General features: G+C 45.9%; 1 long non-coding RNA gene and 1 other non-coding gene across 2 annotated transcripts in view; both read right to left on the bottom strand.

Moving 5' to 3' along the window:
- The window catches only part of LOC126210437 (uncharacterized), a 130,970-nt gene extending 110,018 nt beyond the window's left edge, over positions 1-20,952 (bottom strand). Inside the window, exons 1-2 of the long non-coding RNA XR_007540674.1 lie at positions 20,783-20,952; positions 10,670-10,737 (exon numbers count right to left, since the gene is read on the bottom strand). This is a non-coding gene — a long non-coding RNA (uncharacterized LOC126210437). The remainder of the gene's footprint in view (positions 1-10,669; positions 10,738-20,782) is intronic.
- A 2,065-nt stretch (positions 20,953-23,017) lies between these two features.
- Trnat-agu (transfer RNA threonine (anticodon AGU)) lies at positions 23,018-23,090 on the bottom strand. The gene has a single exon. It is a non-coding gene; the product is annotated as a tRNA-Thr (tRNA).
- Between the last annotated feature and the right edge of the window lie 2,271 nt (positions 23,091-25,361).

The raw sequence follows: 25,361 nt of genomic DNA, 5'->3' as shown, positions 1-25,361 counted from the left end.
AAAAGAAAGAACATGGCAGGCTGGGATTGATTACAGGCCTTTCTGAAACGTGACCTACCTCTAGCAAGGAAAAAGCCGCAATGCGTCTATTGAAAGGGCAATGACTATGAATACGGAAGCAATTGGAGCGTATTTGTCTTTAGTCCTGGATGCATTAACAGCAAATTGTTTGTTGGATAAACCTGGGCACCTGTACAACATGGACGAAACTGGCTTCTACATCTGCATACATACTCCGCAATCCACCATACGATGCGTGGCGGAGGGTACCGCGTACCACAACTACAATCATCTCTCCCTGTTCCACTCCCAAACAGAACGAGGGAAAAATGACTGCCTATATGCCTCTGTACGAGCTCTAGTCTCTCTTATCTTTGTGATCTTTCCGCGAAATATAAGCTGGCGGCAGTAAAATTGTACTGCAGTCAGCCTCAAATGCTGGTTCTCTAAATTTCCTCAGTAGCGATTCACGAAAAGAACGCCTCCTTTCCTCTAGAGACTCCCACCTGAGTTCCTGAAGCATTTCCGTAACACTCGCGTGATAATCAAACCTACCAGTAACAAATCTAGCAGCCCGCCTCTGAATTGCTTCTATGTCCTCTCTCAATCCGACCTGATAGGGATCCCAAACGCTCAAGCAGTACTCAAGAGCTTCCAGATGAATCCCAAAAATAGTTCGTATGGCTCTGAGCACTATGGGACTTCTGAGGTCATCAGGCCCTTAGAACTTAGAACTACTAAAACCTAACTAACTTAAGGACATCATACACATCCATGCCCGAGGCAGGATTGGAACCTGCGATCGTAGCGGTCGCGCGGTTCCAGACTGTAGCGCCTAGAATCGCTCGGCTACTCCGGCCGGCGATGAACCCAGGTCAAATTGATACTGCAAAGGGGTCCTTCTACTCCGTATCAAGTAACTTCCGGAGTAGAACGAGAAATGATAAAGGTTGTCACTTGGTGCAATGTTGAAGGCAACTTCATTCCTCCAGGATGTATTTTTTGAAGGTGAGAGAAAGAAGCCTGAACGATTAATGAGAAATCAGGGTATGTGAACTCTAACACATTGATGAGTGTGATGAAAGAGCAGTTTATTCCCAGGAAACAAGGAAAAGTGTTCCTGGTGCTCGGTGGGTACTCACACACTACCGAACCAGATATTCGAGACCTTGCTACGGGAAACTGATCACGATTTGTTTGGCTCCGCATTCAACGCAATACCTTCGGCCTCTTGACAGGAGTGTTTTCAAATCACGGAAACGAGCTATATACGGAGCAATGCGCAACTGGACTTTCACTGTCTCATCCTGGACGTGAAGTCTCAAGAGCACATTTCCCGGTCTTCCCCAGTGAAGCACGGAAGAAAGCTGCTGTTGCGCCCACAGCTCAGTCTGGTTTTGAAGCCTGCGGCTGGTACCCACGCAAACCGGGAAGAGTTACGGAGGAGGCACTTGGAATTACGGAAGTGCTCGCTAGAGCCGCAGCAGAGGGTGGGGGCGGGCCGGGGCTCCTCCCCCACAGATACGCGACGAGGGGGGACCGGGAGTGAGCCGGCGGCAGGAGCGCGCTCTGTACAAATCACTGCTGTGTCTCGCTCAGATTCGTCACCTTCCAACCGGAGAAGAAGAAAAACAGCTAAAAGTTCTCACAGAGCAGGATCGAACAGAAGATGCGAGATCTGGGTCACAGAGAATTAAAAGCAAGACATCCGCTCCAAGTTAGTCCAGGATTAGTGAAGCAAGCAGATCAGGAAATGACAGTAAGTATATTGTGACGTGCGCCACGAACTAATGCGGTAAAAATGGACGACAGGAGGACTGGATTCAGTGTGGCACTTGCAACAGAATTGCAGTGTGCAGTAACTGTGCAATAAAACTGATTTCATCTAGACGCAATCATATTACTTGCTGCTTCTTAAATGCATTTATATATTTCTTTAATATTTTCTTCTTTATAATTAGCTTTTCCAATTATGTACTTGGCTATACTGTATTATAAACGCACAAAACTTGCACTGAAATCTGCTTCCTAAATAACTGGCATTTCACCCCGCTGTGCTCGGAGTGAAATACGTAAACTACATTGCTCATAAAAATATTCAGAACGCGCATAATTACTAATGGTAGCGTGGCGCCAACTGCCCTCTACATAGAATAGGCTTCTCAGTGAAAACCACTTTATTGGCGAACCTGAACTGCCGACTTTTAACTCACCTTTTGATCCTCCAAACCTTAAGATGGGGATCTTCCCCCGACCCACTCTACGGAACAATTGAAGTACGCAATTCGATGCACTGTTGTCGAGTTAGGCATTCACGAAATTAGTAACAAAAGAAAAATACTTCCAACGAAAACCATCGCGTCAAATTTCGCATTTTTGAACACAAGTGTTTGGTTTTAAAGCTCGCTGCGGACGACCTAGTGGTCCACTTCCCGAACAGTCGTCGCTTACAGAATAAGAAAGTTTCGAAACTTGGGTAACGCGGAACCTCAACAGTGGTCAGTAGGGAGCGGCGTAGTGACGTGTAGGCTACCCACTCACTGCTCGCCGCTGCCGCGATGCAGGCGGTCCGCGCGTGGCCCGAGCAGCCGCGCCAGGAATAATCTGCGCGCTGCAGCGGCCCCGCTGCATTCCGCCGCCGGCGCCTGGGGGCGGGGGAGGCGGCGTCGCGTGCGGGGGCGGGGGGCACCCGGACGTGGACCTGCCCGCGTCCTCCTCAGCGCCCAGGTCGGTTTCACACCGGGGCGCCTTAATACACCCGCTCTCAGGCTGACACGCGCGTAGCACGTGCGAAGTGGCGCGACATCACGTTCCGCACGTGACAGCACGCCGTGCGCATACTGAGACCCGTATATCATTCTTTGCCGACGCACTGCGCTGACTGAATCAAACGATTCCACAGAAACTAATCGCCTATTTTTACGTTATCTGTAACTTTATGTGTCAGCTTTACCGTGAAGTCCACATCACCTCGCTAATGGTCATACTTATTGTGATATTCGCATTTAAGTAAGACATGCGAGAAATTCGAAAAGTTTGCAACGAAAAATACGGGTCCTTATGATATTGTGTAGCGTATGTTCTTGTGTATGAGATGCAGCAAGCATATTGTCTGTTTCTTCAGGCTTGCCTCAAATCTCGAGAAAACGGATTTTATGTAGTACACTCACTTTAGATCGCACGTGCACGAGGGTGAAGTATTCGTAACATCCCTCATATCTACATCTACATTTATACTCCGCAAGCCACCCAACGGTGTGTGGCGGAGGGCACTTTGCGTGCCACTGTCATTACCTCCCTTTCCTGTTCCAGTCGCGTATGGTTCGCGGGAAGAACGACTGCCGGAAAGCCTCCGTGCGCGCTCTAATCTCTCTAATTTTACATTCGTGATCTCCTCGGGAGGTATAAGTAGGGGGAAGCAATATATTAGATACCTCATCCAGAAACGCACCCTCGCGAAACCTGGCGAGCAAGCTACACCGCGATGCAGAGCGCCTCTCTTGAAGAGTCTGCCACTTGAGTGTATTAAACATCTCCGTAACGCTATCACGGTTACCAAATAACCCTGTGCCGAAACGCGCCGCTCTTCTTTGGATCTTCTCTATCTCCTCTGTCAACCCGACCTGGTACGGATCCCACACTGATGAGCAATACTCAAGTATAGGTCGAACGAGTGTTTTGTAAGCCACCTCCTTTGTTGATGGACTACATTTTCTAAGGACTCTCCCAATGAATCTCAATCCGGTACCCGCCTTACCAACAATTAATTTTATATGATCACTTCAAATCGTTCCGCACGCATACTCCCAGATATTTCACAGAAGTAACTGCTACCAGTGTTTGTTCCGCAATCATATAATCATACAATAAAGGATCCTTCTTTCTATGTATTCGCAATACATTACATTTGTCTATGTTAAGGGACAGTTGCCACTCCCTGCACCAAGTGCCTATCCGCTGCAGATCTTCCTGCATTTCGCTACGATTTTCTAACGCTGCAACTTCTCTGTATACTACAGCATCATCCGCGAAAAGCCGCATGGAACTTCCAACATTATCTACTAGGTCATTTATATATATTGTGAAAAGCAATGGTCCCATAACACTCCCCTGTGGCACGCCAGAGGTTACTTTAACGTCTGTAGACGTCTCTCGATTGATAACAACATGCTGTGTTCTGTTTGCTAAAAACTCTTCAATCCAGCCACACAGCTGGTCTGATATTCCGTAGGCTCTTACTTTATCAGGCGACAGTGCGGAACTGTATCGAACGCCTTCCGGAAGTCAAGAAAAATAGCATCTACCTGGGAGCCTGTATCTAATATTTTCTGGGTCTCATGAACAAATAACGCGAGTTGGGTCTCACACGATCGCTGTTTACGGAATCCATGTTGATTCCTACAGAGTAGATTCTGGGTTTCCAAAAACGACATGATACGCGAGCAAAAAACATGTTCTAAAATTCAACAGATCGACGTCAGAGATATAGGTCTATAGTTTTGCGCATCTGCTCGACGACCCTTCTTGAAGACTGGGACTACCTGTGCTCTTTTCCAATCATTTGGAACCTTCCGTTCCTCTAGAGACTTGCGGTACACGGCTGTTAGAAGGGGGGGGGGGGGCAAGTTCTTTCGCGTACTCTGTGTAGAATCGAATTGGTATCCCGTCAGGTCCAGTGGACTTTCCTCTGTTGAGTGATTCCAGTTGCTTTTCTATTCCTTGGACACTTATTTCGATGTCAGTCATTTTTTCGTTTGTGCGAGGATTTAGAGAAGGAACTGCAGTGCGGTCTTCCTCTGTGAAACAGCTTTGGAAAAAGGTGTTTAGTATTTCAGTTTTACGCGTGTCATCCTCTGTTTCAATGCCATCATCATCCCGGAGTGTCTGGATATGCTGTTTCGAGCCACTTACTGATTTAACGTAAGACCAGAACTTCCTAGGATTTTCTGTCAAGTCGGTACATAGAATTTTACTTTCGAATTCACTGAACGCTTCACGCATAGCCCTCCTTACGCTAACTTTGACATCGTTTAGCTTCTGTTTGTCTGAGAGGTTTTGGCTGCGCTTAAACTTGGAGTGAAGCTCTCTTTGCTTTCGCAGTAGTTTCCTAACTTTGTTGTTGTACCACGGTGGGTTTTTCCCGTCCCTCACAGTTTTACTCGGCACGTACCTGTCTAAAACGCATTTTACGATTGCCTTGAACTTTTTCCATAAACACTCTACATTGTCAGTGTCGGAACAGAAATTTTCGTTTTGATCTATTAGGTAGTCTGAAATCTGCCTTCTATTACTCTTGCTAAACAGATAAACCTTCCTCCCTTTTTTTATATTCCTATTAACTTCCATACTCAGGGATGCTGCAAAGGCCTTATGATTACTGATTCCCTGTTCTGTGCTTACAGAGTCGAAAAGTTTGGGTCTGTTTGTTATCAGTAGGTCCAAGATGTTATCTCCACGAGTCGGTTCTCTGTTTAATTGCTCGAGGTAATTTTCGGATAGTGTACTCAGTATAATGTCACTCGATGCTCTGTCCCTACCACCCGTCCTAAACATCTGAGTGTCCCAGTCTATATCTGGTAAATTGAAATCTCCACCTAAGACTATAACATGCTGAGAAAATTTATGTGAAATGTATTCCAAATTTTCTCTCAGTTGTTCTGCCACTAATGCTGCTGCGTCGGGAGGTCGGTGAAAGGAGCCAATTATTAACCTAGCTCGGTTGTTGAGTGTAACCTCCACCCATAATAATTCACAGGAACTATCCACTTCTACTTCACTACAGGATAAACTACTACTAACAGCGACGAACACTCCACCACCGGTTGCATGCAATCTATCCTTTCTAAACACCGTCTGTACCTTTGTAAAAATTTCGGCAGAATTTATCTCTGGCTTAAGCCAGCTTTCTGTACCTATAACGATTTCAGCTTCGGTGCTTTCTATCAGCGCTTGAAGTTCCGGTACTTTACCAACGCAGCTTCGACAGTTTACAATTACAATACCGATTGCTGCTTGGTCCCCGCATGTCCTGACTTTGCCCCGCACCCGTTGAGGCTGTTGCCCTTTCTGTACTTGCCCGAGGCCATCTAACCTAAAAAACCGCCCAGCCCACGCCACACAACCCGTGCTACCCGTGTAGCCGCTTGCTGCGTGTAGTGGACTCCTGACCTATCCAGCGGAACCCGAAACCCCACCACCCTATGGCGCAAGTCGAGGAATCTGCAGCCCACACGGTCGCAGAACCGTCTCAGCCTCTGATTCAGACCCTCCACTCGGCTCTGGACCAAAGGTCCGCAGTCAGTCCTGTCGACGATGCTGCAGATGGTGAGCTCTGCTTTCATCCCGCTAGCGAGACTGGCAGTCTTCACCAAATCAGATAGCCGCCGGAAGCCAGAGAGGATTTCCTCCGATCCATAGCGACACACATCATTGGTGCCGACATGAGCGACCACCTGCAGATGGCTGCACCCCGTACCCTTCATGGCATCCGGAAGGACCCTTTCCACATCTGGAATGACTCCCCCCGGTATGCACACGGAGTCCACATTGGTTTTCTTCTCCTGAATCGGTCGAGGTATCGAAACAAGATTCTGTCAAATGATAATGCACAAGGAAGAGAGCATTTTGTCGAAAGACCAACACACAGAACTTTCTTATCTACAGCAACATACCAAAAGCTACACACTTTTTTTCCTGAATCCAGTACTAAATTTTTGAATGTTATCAACAGCTAATTAACAGAGAATTTCCCGGCACGAAAATAAACGTTAAATTTCTACTCTTACGTTACTGTAAACCGACACAATGACGTTTCCTGTAAGCTATTTACTTCTCTGTTCGCCAGCTGCTTTCTTAATGAGGCACACTGTTCCGAGAATCTGTCGCAATAGCTGCTAGAACGTGTGTTTACGCAAATTACGCTGTGTTGTAGCGAAAGGAGTACAATTAAACCCGTCAACAAGAGAAATGTAGCCATTACTTATAAATGATGATACATTTTCAAATGAGAAAAGGTTAATAGTTCACACAAAAATAAATCGCAAATTTTGTTGGAATTCTGTCGGAACCCTCGAAACCCAACGTATTTTCAACAGTGAACGACTGGAGTGGAAACTTTCTGAAGGATTTTCTTCTCATATATCTAAGAAATATAAAAATAATGAGGAGTGTGTCCTTCACGCGTAGTGACGCGCAAGCGCCAGACGTTGGTTGGAGTGGTTATGGTTTGCCAAACTCACTGTCTGATTCACGAATAAAAAGGTTATTACTGAGAAAAGTGAACAGCTGATCCTCTGCACAACACGACGGTCAGTGTACTGGCAGCAGCTGAGAATATGGAAGGTCGCCAGGTGTGCCTTGTGAGGGTAAAGGGTTCACGTCGTTCGAAAAACATTGTCACGAATTTAGTTCACCCTTTGTCAGCAATAAAAAAAATGGTTCAAATGGCTCTGAGCACTATGGGACTTGCCATCTGAGGTCATCAGTCCCCTAGAACTTAGAACAACTTAAACCTAAGTCACCTAAGGACATCACACACATCCAAGCCCGCGGAAGGATTCGAACCTGCGACCGCAGCAGCAGCGCGGTTCCGGACTGAAGCGCCTAGAACCGCTCGGCCACCGCGGCCAGCCTGTCAGCAATACATTTCGACGAATAACATATATGAAATCACCACACTGCTACAGGATACTCATTCTTACGGAATAATACCGATCACTTCTTCATTTGTGTAGCCTTGTGTATGATTAGTTTATTAATGCTGATAATGAGTATGCAATCACTGAAACGCTTTTTCTCGACACTACGCGCCATTTGAAATATTGTCATTTGTTAGGGTTTCTCGACTGTTTCCAGCTAGCACTCAAAATATGACGTCCAAGTGCACGCAGTGTAATATCGCTTATTACATCCGTAATCACAGTGAAACTTGTACGCTTTTTACCAGGAGCACAAATGGGGTACACCTGTGGAAATTCCCACTTCTGGAATTTTTGTGGCAGATCATACAGATGCGGCAGCGCAACAGGAAGCACGTAGACAATTTGGAGTTTTTATCAGTGCCATAACAGCCCCTAGAAAAGATGTATGGGGAGTCACAGGTTCTGTTGTGACTACTTTCTTTAATGGCGTGTTTCAATATGTACATCATCAGCTTTGTTTCGCACTCTCTTATGGATAAGATAAAAGACCCCATACCTGTGTATGAATCGTTATCCTTAAGCTTCGTTAATCTGATAATGTACAAATCGAAACGCGTCACTAACGAAAGTAGGCACCACATAACCTGTGACTTCCATGCGTCCTTTTTATAGCGGCCACTATAGCACTGATACAGCCTTCAAATTACCTAAAAATGGGCGCGTACTTCTTACGTGACTCCACGTTGTTTCACACTATAATAGCCAAAATTTCCTGCCTTGCTTCTGGCTCACATAATTTTATAATATTCCTTACCATTTCACTACCCTCGTCTTTCCTAGCTGAACACACTATGGAGGCAGAATATAATTGTAGCCCCAGTGTTTAATGGCTCACCCGTCTTTGAATTGTACATTGTTTTTGAGAAAATGAAAACAATAATGAAACTAAACAGCAAAACTATGATATAAGTAACCGAAAAATGTAATACTGAAAACACCGAGAGTGTAAGTGCCAAAAAACGAAACAGTACTCAATGACAAAGTTGAGGAGAAGGGCAATAAGCTGGCTGCGTGTGACACCACAGCCCGGGAAGACAGGGTCCCCACACAGAACGCCGGCTGACGCGCGAGGGAAGGCGATGTCACGCGGCCCCCAGCTGCTCTGCAGTTTTTCTCAAACCATTTTAAAGAAGCAATTCCGTGAAACACTGAATTTCTCACATCTCATAGCCTCATTCGTCAGCTTTGCAATTTCGTTAATGGTCACACTTACTCTTATATTGCAACATGAAGTAACGTACTAAACGAAATTCGAATACCCAGAATGAGATTTTCACTCTGCAGCGGAATGTGCGCTGATATGAAACTTCCTGGCAGATTAAAACTTTGTGCCGGACCGAGACTCGAACTCGGGACCTTTGCCTTTCGCGGGCAAGTGCTCTACCAGTTGAGCTACCCAAGCACGACTCACGCCCCGTCCTCACAGCTTTACTTCTGCCAGTACCTCGTCTCCTACCTTCCAAACTTTACAGAAGCTTTCCTGCGAACCTTGCAGAACTAGGACTCCTGAAAGAAAGGATATTGCGGAGACATGGCTTAGCCACAGCCTGGGGGATGTTTCCAGAATGAGATTTTCACTCTGCAACGGAGTGTGTGCTGATACGAAACTTGGGAGCTTGGGTAGCTCAGTTGGTAGAGCACTTGCCCGCGAAAGGCAAAGGTCAGGAGTTCGGGTCTCGGTCCTGCACACAGTTTTAATCTGCCAGGAAGTTTCGAAACTCGAATAGTGAAAATATCGGTCACTGCGAATTTGCTTTTGCTGTAAAAATGGTTCAAATGGCTCTGAGCACCATGGGACTCAACTGCTGAGGTCATTAGTCCCCTAGAACTTAGAACTAGTTAAACCTAACTAACCTAAGAACATCACAAACATCCATGCCCGTGGCAGGATTCGAACCTGCGACCGGAGCGGTCTTGCGGTTCCAGGCTGCAGCGCCTTTAACCGCACGGCCACTTCGGCCGGCTGCTTTTGCTGTACATTGGGTCATACATTCCTGCATACAAAACGCAGCTAACGTTTTTTCTTCTTTAAACTTCACGCCAAGATCTATGTCCACCTCCAATCTCAAGAAAATGAACTGTATGTAGTGTACTCATTTCCGTTTGTGTGCACAAATGATAGGGGAAAGTTAAATATTGATACCATCCCTGATATCTCTTAAATGGTTCAAGGTACTGATATCAGATTTTGGCAAACGGCAGCACACAAAGAGGGCAGTATTTTGCCATATGCTTCATATACCAAATTTTCGAATCTACCACAATACGAAACTGTACATTTTTTCAGTCGAAGAATCTACATATTTTAGGGCCATCGATAGTTGGCAAAACGAGGATTCCGTCCTGCACCTCTAGCAGTGCCGACTCCACGTTAACGTACTGACTCCGCGCAGGCAAGGCGTAAGAGCAGGAGAAACTAGCAGAAAAGGACAGACGCACTCCTAGGATCGTAACAGGTCGGTATAATAGGCCACAGGAAAATGTACGAGCCGGCCTCGATGACCGAGCGGTTCTAGGCGCTTCAGTCCGGAACCGCGCGACTGCTACGGTCGTAGGTTCGAATCCTGCCACGGGCGTGGATGTGTGTGATGTCCTTAGGTTAGTTAGGTTTAAGTAGTTGTAAGTTCTAGGGGACTGATGAGATCAGATTTTAAGTCCCATGTGCTCACAGCCATTTGAACGATTTGTAAATGTACCAGGAGGGACAGTGTACAACCAACCTGCTGACGCATTCCTGTGTCTCGCTAAGGGCCGGTGAGGTCGCAGATGCAGGCGCCTCTGCCACTACCTGTGCTCTGGTTTCGTATCGGCTGCACAGGTTGACAAGTCTAATAATTGCATATCACTGCGAAATGGGAGCTAGTTCAATATCGCTAAAACACGAATTCTTCGGATATGAACGCAGTGAGCATCAATTATCTACTAGTAAACTGTCAACTAGACTAGGTAACAGTACAAACGCTACTTACTCGTATGCAGAACGGAGAGCAACGAATATGCGCTTCACTTCTCGCAACAGCAATGGGGAGTCTCTCACCTGCAAAAGAGCAAGAAAGAAAATGTGATGAACACGCAACGTAAATTAGCAACACGGCAAACAGCAGCTGCTGGCAGATTTCCAATTCAGTCTTGGCTACTGGCTACTTTGTTCCGCAGTACGTCGTATCGCTGAAACGCACAGGGAGATGGAGAAATACTTAGCGTCGAGAAAATGTACAACCAATATGGTGGACTCAACTGAGCTTTCACTGCTGTGTTGGAACGACTGTCTATCGTGCGCGACGAGAGGCACTCTGGACACGAGTGGACGAGAAACGTGTTCGTGGGCGCTGGCGAACCATCCGTCCTCACAGGAGTGGCGCGATCAACGGCCGAATGTGGCACACGAACACTTCTCACGACAGCGTTAGCTACCAGCTCTAGTCGTCCCGTATAGAATGACATCGCAGTAGTGCATATTCCCAAGGACTGAAGATCGAGCGAGTCTTCCGTTTACTGTGGTTGGAGATATTTTTCTAGTTCCTGAATTGCATGTAGGAAGGAGGGGGGGGGGGGGGAGACAGAGAGAGAGAGAGAGAGAGAGAGAGAGAGAGAGAGAGAGAGAGCCAGCCGTATGCTGGAGACGGACATGCGGGTCGCCGGTTCCCTTACGGCCTCCCGGACGTTTTTATCTAAGATTGGTAATTTCTGGAAGAGTTTTGCGTCCATGGTGCTCTGCCGTCTACACGATGTTGATGAATGATATATATCTAACGAAATACGCTAATAATATGTCCCAAACCGCCGCTTTTAAAAGAAAAAAAAAAAACGGGATTCTTCTGTAGCTCATACCTCCGGTTCAATTGGCAATAGAATGGTAGGGTCGAATGTCTTGGACAGCCCTTTGGCTACGGCGCAAGGTATCAATATTTTTTTTTCAACCTTCATTTCTCAGCACAACCTACCGTGCAATACCTTCACAAACTTTTCAGGCTCTGACTACCCTGTATATTTTTCGACAGGCGCTGTATTTTAGTTCATAAACTCCAGACCAAGAAAACACCGTGAATTGTACAGAATAGCAAGTGTGTAGTCTTTTCTGTTCCGTGATCTCAATCGGATCTGTAGGTTCGTTTTTCGTACGGTACACGATTGAACTACACTTATGTACTGGGCAACACAAAATTGTGAAGATGTCTCACGGTCAGCTACATACAGCAGTGTTACGTGTTGTGTACCTTCTGCAGGACCGCTCAAAATGGGCAGCCTCGTCTGTGTGGGTGTACATCTACACAACGTCATCCGTCAATTTCTGGACGCTTCTGGGACTGACTTACTAAACGTGTAATTCGCTAGGACACGCAGTGACAGTTCGTTCTTCTGATTTTGGAAGGTAATCCAAGATTATACCAAGGCATTTTCAAAGAAAAAGTTTGGATTAACCTTCGCCTGTTAGCAGTGAGTGGCGGGCACGTACAGTATACACTGCGGCCGGCGTCGACGCAGCCGTGTTTACTCGGCGCTGCCGACTTAGCAGCTGCGGTGTGGTTGTGGCGCCTCCGAACTCTGCCGCTTCCTGCCGAGCCCAGCGGCGAACCCGCGCCTCACTAGTCCGAACACGAGGTCGGGCCCTGCCACATGCATGCTGTGACTATGGACTATGTTGGTTGTTTAGTGGCGGGGGGAGGGGGGGGAGAGGGGGAAGGACGACTAAACAGCTCAGTCATCATTTCCTTGTTCCTATAAAAATGTACACGAGGGAAACAATAAAACAAGCAAGACTTACAGCATAAAACCTGGAGAAAAGAGAAACAACACAAGAACTACAGAAGGACAACAGACACTACAATGGACAAGAGAAGACAAGAAAACGACAGAGAGACGCAAGAAACAGGTAGAAAACAATACAGCACGCGACCATGGCTGGCTGATCACGAGAATAAAAAAGAGTAAGCCAGCCACTCTGCAGCCCATTAAAACCTCCAGTGTAAAACCACTAGGGTGGGGAACACAGATTGAGAAAGGACATGGACTAAGATAGAAGCTACCAGCCCCCCCCCCCCCCCCCCGTCCCCCTCAGGTATAAGATGTAAAACCAAATCAGCCGACGAGGCGTTGTCCGCTGAAAACAATTGTAACGAGTCTGGTAACTGAAAATTCCGTCGCAGAGCAGCTGAAGCGGGACAGTGCAACAGAATGTGGGTTACCGTCAACCGGCCGCCGCACCGACACGACACTGGGGTGGGTCTTCACGGCGGAAGAGAGAGTCGTGCGTCAGCCGAGCGTGGCCGATGCGCAGCCGGCAGAGGACCACAGAGTCCCTGCGAGTGGCCCGCATGGAGGACTTCCACACATTCGCAGTGTCCTTTATGGAACGCAGTTTATTGGGCGTATGCCATTCCCTATGCCAAATCCCAAAATCCTTGCGGGTGACTATGTACTAAGCTGGTACACACTACGCCAACGAACGACAGGCAACCGCTTCGTTTCCCGATACTTGCTTAAGTGTGAGAGCCAAAGAAGCGGTTGACTTCGTTTGCGGTTCGGACTGTCGGCAGTTGGCTGGCGTCGCGACCCCTCTCCTAGGGTGGACGCCGGGTCGAATACCGGTTGGTTCAACAGCGTCTCTCTAGAACCGGTGTTTAAGTTTTTCAGCGTAGCCAGAAGGCGCGCACTTAGTATGTTTCGTTAACCGCTTTCGCTGTTTAATTTAACACGAGCATAATCGGAAACTCTGGAATTTACAGTTTAAAGTACAGCAGTTGGCTGTCAAATAAAAAGGGCGAAACCAGTCAGTAACGCATAATGAGTGCGACTTGTGTCTGTCCTGAGGAACTTAAATTCAGCAGTCGTTGCTTCCTCCGGAGGCAATGCCGGCCCTCGTTAAGCGCGTGTATTTGTTGTGTTAAAATACACTGGTGTATAGAGTGGAATATGGAGAAAGCGTTAGACCTGGTTGACTTTTATCGTGAACGGGAATGTTTAAGGGCCCCTACTAACTGCCATTACAAAAACAAACTGAAGAGACTATAGGCCTGGAGGGAAATAACTCAGCTAGTTCAAAATGACACGCACGATATGAGAAAGGAAATAATGTCTCCACTGGCATCTTTTCGCCGTGAACGACGAAGAGGAACAAACAAAACTGCGAGTGACTGTTAACCTTGTGCTGCTGCAGGTACAGCTCTCCTAAAAGAGGTGTCACGTTTGCAAATTTTAGAGCCTACACAATTCTATAGTAGTTCCAAATCTGTTGCCTTCATCAGGGAAAAAATTATGAAACAGCCCACATTCCTATTCAGCATTAAAGTAGACGTTAATTTTGTCTTACCACACTGCTCCCTACATTTGAGAAGACAGGTCGTCCACCAGCGTTCTTCTTCTTTTTCTGATCATCAGCTTCTTACAGTAAAATAAATGCTACTTCTGCGACGACTTCTAAATCCACTTCTTCCCTCGTAACCCCGGCCGGTGTAACTGTTAATAAATCGTTACTTCATAACAACAATTAAATGGGTGCAACGTCGGCAAGTTTTCAGAGACAACTGCGATTCCACATGGCCGGATCCCTGGGGCACAAGCCCTTCGTTTGGCGGACGCCAGTGCATTGGCGATCAAGGGTCGGCCGGATCCTTCCTGTGTGAGAGCCAGCAGACGATGGAAGTCTGACGCACGTCATACTGTGCGGTACCGACCACGCCCCACGACAAGGTGAACTGTGAGGAAAAACATAGCGACGCTGCGAGTCTCCTCCCAACAAACATTGAAGCCCTTGCGTGTCTGAACAATCTCGAAATTAAATATGTGACAGGGCGTTACCATGCAACATGCACACACAAATCCGCCCGGCTGAGGTGGCCGAGGGGATTTAGGCGCTTCAGTCTGGAATCGCGCGACCGCTACGCTCGCAGGTTCGAATCCTGCCTCGGGCATGGATGTCTGTGATGTCCTTAGGTTTAAGTAGTTCTAAGTTCTAGGGGACTGATAACCTCAGATGTTAAGTCCCATAGTGCTCAGAGCCATTCTGAACACACGAATCTCCGAAGTTTCTAAATGTATTCATGTATAAATTAATTGATACTTCAGAAGAAGACACCTGAATACTTAGGAAGGTGAGACAGAACGAGCTGGCGGCATTAATTACCTCAGAGAAATATGAAAACTGGAAACTAGCTGCAGAGACGCCAAGAATTCAGGCGAGAAAAGACGGCCAATGGTTTGTGCACGAGCTGTGCGTTATACAACGGAAACGCCGTCTGCACGCGAGCGAAACGGAAACACTACAATACAGCAACTAAAAGGAAGTGTATCTTCTTTTCAGTCGGGTTCGCAGCAACGAGTATCATAAACACGAAATTTTGTAATGAACAATTCGGAGTAAGTGCCAAATCGTGTAATTAGTAATGCTCCTCCTTTACTGCAAGCTTGTTTCGGCTACAGCACCACCCTCAAGTAAACCTGTACTTGTTACATTTGGTGAGTCTCCTTAAGTTTATAAAGTTGTACAGAGAGGTGAGTTTCCAAACGTACTTACGTCTAGTTGGAATACATGCCCCTATTGCATCAGTGAGCAAACTGTCGACAGTGTATTTGTTGCTAGGTCGCAGTAATGACATAACTTTTGTTTGTATAGAATATTTTTGAGAAATACTTTTGACAGCTGGAATCATAGTTTGTTCGTTGATGCTTTATGTTTACCGTGAAATCTTTGCTAGTGAGTAATGTTAGCTGGGGCATCGGGAAGAATTAGAAATACACGCACATACAAAAAATTTTCCAAGCGATAAATGAACAAATCGATCTCAAACACACAAATTATCTAGGAAATTTTATCGACATTTTGGAAAACGAGAACGGATAAAAATCGCAGTAAACAGGAAAGCAAAGATAGCCACAGATACAAATAGTAACAAAATTATAAAAGCACTGAAACGCAACTAACATCACATTGTGTAGCAGAGAGTGCACCGGCGAGAATAAACTGTCCTTCCAGCAGTCAAAAGTACTTCGCAAAAATATTCTATATTAACAAAACTTACGTGATTATAGCCATCCAGCAACAAATATATAGTCGATAGTTTACACACTGATGCAATATTAGACCTAAGTAAGTATCCAAACTCAGCTTTCTGTAGAACTCTGTAAATGTAAGGAGACTCACCAAATATAACATTTACAGGTTTACTTGAGAATGGCATTATAACCGATACAAGCCTGCAGTAACGAAGAATGATTACTAAGGTATTTGCAGCTTACCTGGAATTGTTCATTACAAAACGAAGTATGTCTGTATGACAGTGAAAGCGTTCGAATGATGGAATGTCCAGACTAATGGAGGCGCAGAAATTTCGAAATGCGTGTTCTCCGCAAAGTAATGGATCCAAAGATCACGGACGGACAGTAGGCAGTAGGTCACCAGGAAAGGAAGGAGTGGACCACGAAAGAGAAAGGTTACCGTAGACGGTCAGAAGGAGGAGGAGGGGGCTACGGACGGACGGGGAGAGGCCGACACACCCGACACCAGGCAGATGTTCCACGAAAGTGAGACAAGGTGTTAGAAGGGTCTCACTAAATCGAGGAGGGACACCTCGGACCAAACCGAGTGCATGTCGGTGGTCGACGGCTGTAACAGGGGGCGCGGACAGTCTTCTTGTAATGTCTTAGCGTGCACTTTAATAGCTGTTCTCGAATAAGAAGGAGAATTTCGATGTAGCTCTGTTATCTTACTTTAATGAAAATGATTTGAATCTGACACGTATCTTTGAGGTCTACGGTGTAGTGATTTATCTCCTGTCTAGTTTGAAGAGCATCCCAATAATAATGTTACGTTTTAATTTTAATATAAATTCAGACTTGTAAATGATGTAGAGTTTGTAGAAAAAAATAAAACATCGCTACTAATTCTCTCAATGCTGAACATTTACAACCGCTCCCAGGCTATGTCTGACATGTTTCCTGTAATGAATATTCATTTCAGGAGAACTAATGTCTGTCAAGTTACAGTCGTTAAGTAATACATCAACACTGCATCATGTTTAAGAAACATCCCTTGACGTAACATGTATAAGTTTTTCAGACTCAAAAAACTATTGTGCACACGAAGTAAAGAGACGTCCGTGAAACTGGATGTAGTGTTGACCCGTTACTCGACGTCGGTCGCTTGACGGACACTAGCAGATCGGAGACAGAGACGCACTGAAACAGCCTCGGGCAGTTCGACATTGTCTGTCCGCCTAAGGCGTGAAATTAACGACCGGAAAGGCGGGACACCGTACGAGCCGCCCACAGAAGCGTTACATGCTGCATCGCTTGTAATGCGCTACGTTGACGAAAGAAAAGCGAGTTTAGTCTTCCAAACGTGCGACGTCAACGGCAGAAATAGCGCGAGGCATTCCCCGAGAAATTCTTTACGAGCGGATTAAAATTCTGGGCGGGATCTTCAGTACTTGCCCGTCCCGTTGGGCGTGCTAAACTTACAAATGTAAGAGAAACGAGGGGAAGCAATTCGAGAAAAATATTCTTTGTACTACCGTAATCAGAAGACCACTTTTATTTCATGTCTTAATCTCGAGTTTGGAAGGGGCGTTAATTTGGTTTCTTAGAAATAAATTAGTTGTTTGCGACGGCCGCCTGCGCGTCAAAACAGTCGTGAGATGAGAGTAGCGAGCCGCCCGCCGCCTGCGTCGACACAGCACTGCCAGCTGCACGCACCGTCCCCCGCGCTCACAGACCACCTCGACGCGTGCAACTTTTGCAGTCTGCCGACGATGATCTGTCACACACGGCCGTGGACTTAGAAGTGCGATTCAATGGAATGAACAGTGTCTCGAAATGTGGTTGTAGAGGAACATCAAGAAACGTAAAACAAGAGTAATTGACTGTGATCGAAATAAATTACGTAATGCTGAGCGCTCTCCTGTTTCTAATCTATATAAAAGATTTCGGAGGCAATCAGAGCAAGCAAGCCTATTATACTGTTTGCATATGATGCTGTATCAGAAGATCAAAACCAATTGAAGAATGATTTAGACAAGATACACTATGTGATCCAAAGTATCCAAAAGCATACGTTTTTCATATTAGGTGCATTGCGCTGCCACTTACTGCCAAGTACTCCATATTAGTGACTTCAGTAGCCATTAGAGATCGTGAGAGAGCAGAATGGGGCGCTCCGCTGAGCTCACGGACTTCGAACGTGGTCAGGTGACTGGGTGTCACTTGTGTCTTACGCCTGTACGCGAGATTTCCACACTACTAAACATCACTAGGTCCACTGTTTCCGATGTGACAGTGAAGTGGAAACGTGAACGGACACGTACAGCACAAAAGCGTACAGACCGACCTCATCTGTTGACTGACAGAGGCCGTCGACAGTTGAAGAGGGTCGTAATGTGTAATAGGGAGACATCTATCCAGACCATCACACAGGAATTCCAAACTGCATCACGATCCACTGCAAGTACTATGACAGTTAAGCGGGAGGTGAGAAACCTTGGATTTCATGGTCGAGCGGCTGCTCATAAGCCACACATCACGCCGGTAAATACCAAACGACGGCTCGCTTGGTGTAAGGAGCGCAACATTGGACGATTGAACAGTGGAGAAACGTTGTGTGAAGTGACTAATCTCGGTACACAACGTGGCGATTCGATGGCAGATTGTGGGTATGGTGAATGCCAGGTGAACTTCATCTGCCAGCGTGTGTAGTGCCAACAGTAAAATTCGGAGGAGGTTGTGTTTTTATGGAGGGGGCTTGGAGCCCTCGCTGTTTTGCTTGGCACTATCACAGCACGGGTCTACATTGATGCTTTAAGCACGTTCTTGCTTGCCACTGTTGAAGAGCAATTCGGGGATGGCGATTGCATCTTTCAGCACGATCGAGCACCTGTTCATAATGCACAGCCTGTGGCGGAGTGGTTACGCGACAATGACATCCCTGTAATGGACTGACGTGCACAGAGTTCTGACATGAATCCTATAGAACACCTTCGGGATGTTTTGGAACGCCGACTTCGTGCCAGGCCTCACAGACCGACATCGGGACCTCTCCTCAGTGCAGCACTCCGTGAAGAATGGGCTGCCAAGAAATATTCGCGCACCTGATTAAACGTATGCCTGCGAGAGTGGAAGCTGTCATCAAAGCTAAGGGTGCACCAACAGCGTGCACCAACAGCATATTGAATTGCAGCATTACCGATGGGGGGGGGGGGGCGTGCGTCACGAACTTTTACGTCAGTTTCAGCCAAGGTGTACGGATACTTACGATCACATAGTGTATATGTACGGTGCGGAAAATGGCAACTCTAGATAAGGAAAAGTCTGACGTCATTCACGTGATTAGTAGAAGAAATCCGTTAAATTTTGGTTACACGACAAATCACACTAATTTAAAAGCCGTCAGTTAAACTAAATACCTAGCAATTACAAATACGAAGAACTTAAATCGCAACGATCACCCAGACAGTGTTTTGGGGAAGGCAGACCGAAGACTCGGTTTTGCTGGCGGAACATTTACGAGACGGAGCAGATCTATGAAGAGACTGCCTTCACTACACTTGTTCGTCCTCTGCTCGAGTATTGCTGTGATGTGTGGTACCGTTACCAGATTCGATTGACGCTAGACATCGAAAAAGTCCAAACAAAGGCAATCGTTTTGTATTATCGCCAAATAGAGGAGAGAGCGTCACGGACATGATACGCGCTGTGAGACGGTAATCATTAAAACAAACGTGTTTCTCGTTGCAGAGAGGTTTGGTCACGAAATTTCAATTACCAACATTCTCCTCGAATTGCGACTGGGTTCAAGACTTCTTTGCAGACAGAAGTCAACACGTCGCTCTCAAGGGAACAAAATAGACAGATGTAAAGGCAATTTTCGGAGCACGCCACGAAGTGTGACGGGACTGTTACCGTTCACAATATATACAAATGATGCCGTAGAAAGCATCGGGTGTTCTTTAAGGCTGCTCGCAGATGGTGCGGTTGTTTTTATCAAAGTAGCAGTGCCAGAAGTTAGTAACGATTTGCAACATGACCTCCAGAGAATTGATAAATCGTGCGAACGTAAATAAATGTAACACATTGCGCATAAATAGGAAAAGAAATCCACCACCGTACAGCTGTACTATGATGACAAACCGCTGGAAACAGTATCCACCTTAAAATACCTAGGAATAACCATCCAGAGCGACCTTAAGTGGAATGATCATGTAAAAAAAATGGTGGGAAAAGCAGATGCCACACACTCATAGGAAGCCTCTTAAGGAAATGTGGCTCATCCACGAACGAAGTGACTTACAAGGCGCTTATTCGATCCATTCTTTAGTACTGTTCGTCTACCTGGGAGGGGAGCCTCGTCAGGCAGGCCTGATAGGAGTGGGAGAGGGAGAGAGGGAGACAAGATCCAACGAAGAGCGGCGCGCTTCGTCAAGGGATCGTTTGGCCGGCGCGAGAGCGTTACGTAGATGCTCAAAAAACTCCACTGGCAGACGTTGCAAGAGAGGCGTCGCGCATCACGGAGAAGTTTGCTACTGAAATTTCGAGAGAGCACTTTCGGGGAAGAGTCGGACATCACAACATATTACTTCCAAATAGACACTGTTGAATGAACACGACGAAAAACTAGAGTCAGTACGGAGGCTTATGGACAATCATTCTTCCCGCACGCCATTCGCGAGGGGAACGGGGTAGGAAGCATCAGTTAGTCGTACCACAAGTGCCCTCCTCCACACACCATTATAGGGCTTGTGGAGTATTATGATAGAGCCGGCCGGAGTGGCCAGGCGGTTCTCGGCGCTACAGTCTGGAGCCGCGCGACCGCTAGGGTCGCAGGTTCGAATCCTGCCTCGGGCACGGGTGTGTGAGATGTCTTTAGGTTAGTTAGTTTTAAGTAGTTCTAAGTTCTAGGGGACTTATGACCTCAGAAGTTAAGTCCCATAGTGCTCAGAGCTACTTTATTGTAATAGATGAATGCGAAAAGACGTTGTTGACGCCTATCTACATAAGGAGAAATGATCCTCTCAGTACAGTACGAGACATCAGAGTGTCGAACGCTAGAGAAATAGTGTGGAAGTGATTCGAGGAACCCTCCGTCAGGCACTTACCAGTTGATGGCAGAGCAGTCGTGTAGACGGAGACGCCGTATGAGGCGGTGGTGGTCCTTTGGGCGTGTTTTCCGGAAGCAGGGAGTAGGCGATCCCCGGTGACGATACGGAAGGCAGAGGAAACCCCGACTGAGCTCCCGTGAGCTGGCCGCGAGTTGCACTCGGGCGCCTCGTCGGTGTGCTCTGCGAGTGGCGAGCAGTCGCAAGTGTGGCCTTGAGCGGTAAGATAAAGGTTCTGAGAAACGACGGCGATATCAGCTGCCCGGAAGAGGCAGTCATTCATTTGTAACCCTGCAATCTGAAAGTGTTCGTTTTTCCTGTTGACACTGAACACTGTTGGACTAATAATCGACAGTAGTTGCTGATGGTTAGCTGAAGGTGGTATGCTGGATTGTCAGCGGCGAATCTTCGTAGTCCAGTGATCGGGACTCGGAATCTTATTTGAAGGTAGTTAAGGCAGCAACAGGGCTTTTCCGTCTCGACTTTCCGGTTGTGAAATTTAACGCCGTCTCTGGGGTTGAAACGAGGCTTGCGATCCTCACTCGATCTGACTGGATAGTGGGCGACACTAGACAAGTAACAACAACAACCAGACAGTCGTCGAAACCTGTCTATCCCACGCCTAGCAGACTAAAAAAAAAAAAAAAAAAACTCCTGCCGTAGCTTAAGCTGCATTCTACGTGCCGTGCTGCATTCCGCCCGCGCCCGTACGCAGCGCTATTTCCTAACACTCGCGTCTGTCCCGTATGCAAAATTAACACTCGGCAATCACGGGCAGTAAACGTGCGCCGGTGCGACGAACGGCAGGAAGCAGGTGTCGCTCCCCCCCCCACCCCCCCCACCACGTCACGTGGCACAGCCGCCACGCAGAGCACTCACTGTCGTCAGGACAAACATCTGCACTGGGAAGGGAAGAGGGCAGGGGTGTGGGGGAAGGGGGTGGTGTAGCACTGGCGGTTCCGTACAGCTGGAAGACAGCCATCACAGGCCCTACTCTGCGGCCCTATTCTGTATCTTTCCGCCATTTTGCCGATCGGTTCGGTACGCCAGCGCACCGAACGGTCTTGTTTTCGAAGGAGAGCCCCAACATTATTTTGTAAGCATTTCGGAAGCGATGCCGAAAGGTCCTAGCGAACTGAAACGCTGTTGTCAGTTCTCCTCGCGCCAACCAGTCCAAAAGAAATCTGCGTAGGATCCGCGCATGCACACTGCAGCGCCACAGCGGCACGAACTCGAAGCGGCTAGCAGCCCACACATGCTGACTATTCTTCACAGTACCGAAAAGTGTAGTTAAGAGTACGTAATACTGTTCAAATTCCGCTGACCACGTGCTTCCATGAATGCACGATAACGATAAAATATTGACTGTGTTCTGCAGACTGTCATAAATGTCACATTATGTCAGTTAATTTTCATTCATATCGACGTCTTTTTCTGGATGTTACGTTTAGGAATATGAGTTAGGAATAGAATGTAGTACCACACTGCACAAATAAATCTATACAAACGCCCGAAAAATTCGTCATTTTTTCTGTTTTCCGTCGTTCCTTAATTGCTTCAAAATTGATGGAGGTACGTTCCATCTAATGCATCTCACTGAAGGCAGTTTGTTTGTAGCCATCTTTTATTCGTGAAGATGCTTCACAAATAAAACTAGCGAAACGCGTGTGGCAATAAACAAACTGCCTTCAAATAGTTGCATAATCGGAATACATCTCCACGAACCTGATAAGTTGTTTAAAAGAGCGTCAAAGTATAAGATGATATGCATAGACTGTGGTTGTATCTCGCTCCTAGAGACCCAAATCATGAATTAGTCTACTTCCCTATATGACACGTCAACGATTTGGTTCATAAAAATAAAATTTAAAAAAAAAACGCCTTTTCTAAAGCATGTGGCGAGTGCACCTATAGAAGTTCGCTGTAGTTTATAACATGCATCTGATAAATCAAAGTGTTTCATATACGGTGGTATAGTCTGAAAATATTGTGGCAGGAATCTTTCATCTCTGTCTACTGTTGTTAAGGATTCGATCGCAGATAAATTCTTGAGACTAGAGTATAAAAACGACTGCTGCTAGTTTCATTCGCAGTAATTTAAGTTGTGCTCTTAGGTTCCTGTCTGACCACACACTCGGAAATAGCTACGTATTCAGAAAAAAATAGTAAATTATTTGTGAAAACAAAAGTATAAATTCGATAACGTTGAAAGCTGAAGAAGTTAATTAAAATTTGTGCTGCAGCCGGGACTCGAACCCGGGTCTTCTTGCTTACTAGGCAAATATGCTGACCATTACACTACCACAGCACAAATTTTAATTCATTTCTTCAGTTTCCAACGTTATCATAGATAAATTAGAGACTTAAATGTCTCAGGGAAAATTTAAGAAAAAAATATAACTGTCACCGTCATTGTTTCACGCACAGCAATTTCATCTTTCATTTCTTAAGGACATGGAAGTCACGAAATCGAAGAGACTCGTAACTGAGAAAGCGCGCTCTTTCGTGTAAATAACAACGAATATTTCAGAAAACTGCTTAACTTCGGCGATTAACGAAGTCTCAGAATGTGTTAGAAACACGAAGAGGAAAAAAGGAAATACTTTCGTATCCTGTGGTATGCAAACCTACGACCTTCAAGACGGCAGGTCGTTACCTTACCGATTTCGCTTTATTTCATATAATTCTAGTCGAGAGAGACGCAGGCTCACTTTGTTGCTGAATGATGCGGGCGTAAGCCGTAAATGCATGAAATTTTGGAAGGTTTCCTCTATCAGGCTTCACAAAATTCCTTTGAATTGTTACTTAAAAGTTTTAAACGCGTTTCGATGATTAATAAGTAAACCAAAGTACGCAAAGTCACTAGTAATTTGAGGTAACACTCAAGTGATATATGTAAGCAGAGCCGACCTTTTGAAATTTAATGATTTTTCATTTCTTATTTACAGAAAAATAATAGGTATTTTGTGAGAATATTGACCAAAACTGTTTTTTCATGTTATAATCATTCACAGTAACAACAATACACGTCATATTTCTAAAAAAGGAAAATAGTCTATTATGAACTCACTCTCCACCTGGATGTGGTGATTCTTCAGTAACACAATCACTAAATCCGAAGCTAAAACTGCTCAATACGTTTAAAACAACAAATTCTAGGTGTAACTAAACCACATTGAACCGAACAAGAGGGCCATACCGAAAACCAAAACCCCTCGGTACAGTTGTCGAAAAATCGATCGGAGGACCGATTGGTAACAGGTCTCAGAAGCTTACTGAATTGGAACTTCGGATAAAGAACCGAAAATGACGTCACTACCGAGGCTAACCTACTGCAGCGATCGGTACGAAGGATACAGAATAGGGCACAGTACCGAGACTGCACAAAGCACACACCATTGTACAGAGATAGCTCGTGAAGAAAAGTACACACACATTGACCTATTACGGGCCAAAAATTTATTATTTTATTAATCAGCCTTCTCTGACTGTGATACCCTGAGTGATAAACGAAAGAAAAAGCCGTTTCGAAAAAACTCAGTTAATTAGTACAAAAACTGCTTAGCTGCCGTGAAATCCGTCTCCTTCCTCGTGGTCCTCTGCATTTCGGTGTTGATCCTGTTTACTTTGAAAGCTACATAACTATCCTCCTCGGGCGTCCAAAAGTAAGAGCTTCTCATTTGGTTTAGCAACCTGATATACACACCATGCGCTTATTACGCAGATAAGAATAATCTGGGCGAATAACGGCCACCAGATCTTCTCTGATCTCGCCCTCGTCCTACAAAGTGATATTTAAAACTGCTACATAGTAATGTTCACCTTGAAATCTCACTGACTAGTAAATAAGCGTCTTCCACCAGGTATAGAACACAATGTGATTGTACTGAACATTTAGACCGAATCCAAGAAGAATGAAAATGTCGAAGTTCTTGAGTGATGTGAACTCGGCCGTAGAACTTAATACTCAACTTTTAGATCGTTTCTGCTTTGCTCCTGATGTCCTGCTGTCCGTAGTATGTTGCCGTAAAAATTGTAGCAATCTTGCCACATAGTGGAAATCATAAATGAAAGTTCAGGAATAGCAATGAATTCTTTTACAACTGCGTAGGCGTTACAAACTGACTACATCTTGACTCTCTGAAAACTGCCTATAATCTTAACAAATTCTGCGCTGTCTCGGCCGTCAGATATCACACTATCTATTGCTTGTGGCCATCTTTTCCAAAACCACATTCATCTTTTAACAGACGTCCCCCGTCTAACACTTTTAGGCCAAAGCAGGATAGTCAGCTACGATCCAAACAATGGCAGGCGGGTTCTAGCAGGACGAGTGGAACACAACAGGACGCCGAGTTCCTAGGGATGACGCCTTTTCGATATTCTTGCCGCGCCAAATGAAAATAAAATTTCCTGTGAGCGCAGTTTATGCTTGCGCCGTACTTTTTCGTAAAATCGTCGGGACGAAATCGTAAGTGTCTCGTATTAAGTAGCAATCTGTTTAAACACAGTGCTTGTACGCAGTAGTAGTGTAATGGTTACAGAACAGATAATCCACAAGTTTGTTCCTGCCGCTGTG

The sequence above is a fragment of the Schistocerca nitens genome, chromosome 10 (assembly GCF_023898315.1).
Source record: "Schistocerca nitens isolate TAMUIC-IGC-003100 chromosome 10, iqSchNite1.1, whole genome shotgun sequence".
NCBI classification, from domain to species: Eukaryota; Metazoa; Arthropoda; class Insecta; order Orthoptera; family Acrididae; genus Schistocerca; species Schistocerca nitens.
This window is presented reverse-complemented; position numbering and strand designations above follow the sequence as displayed.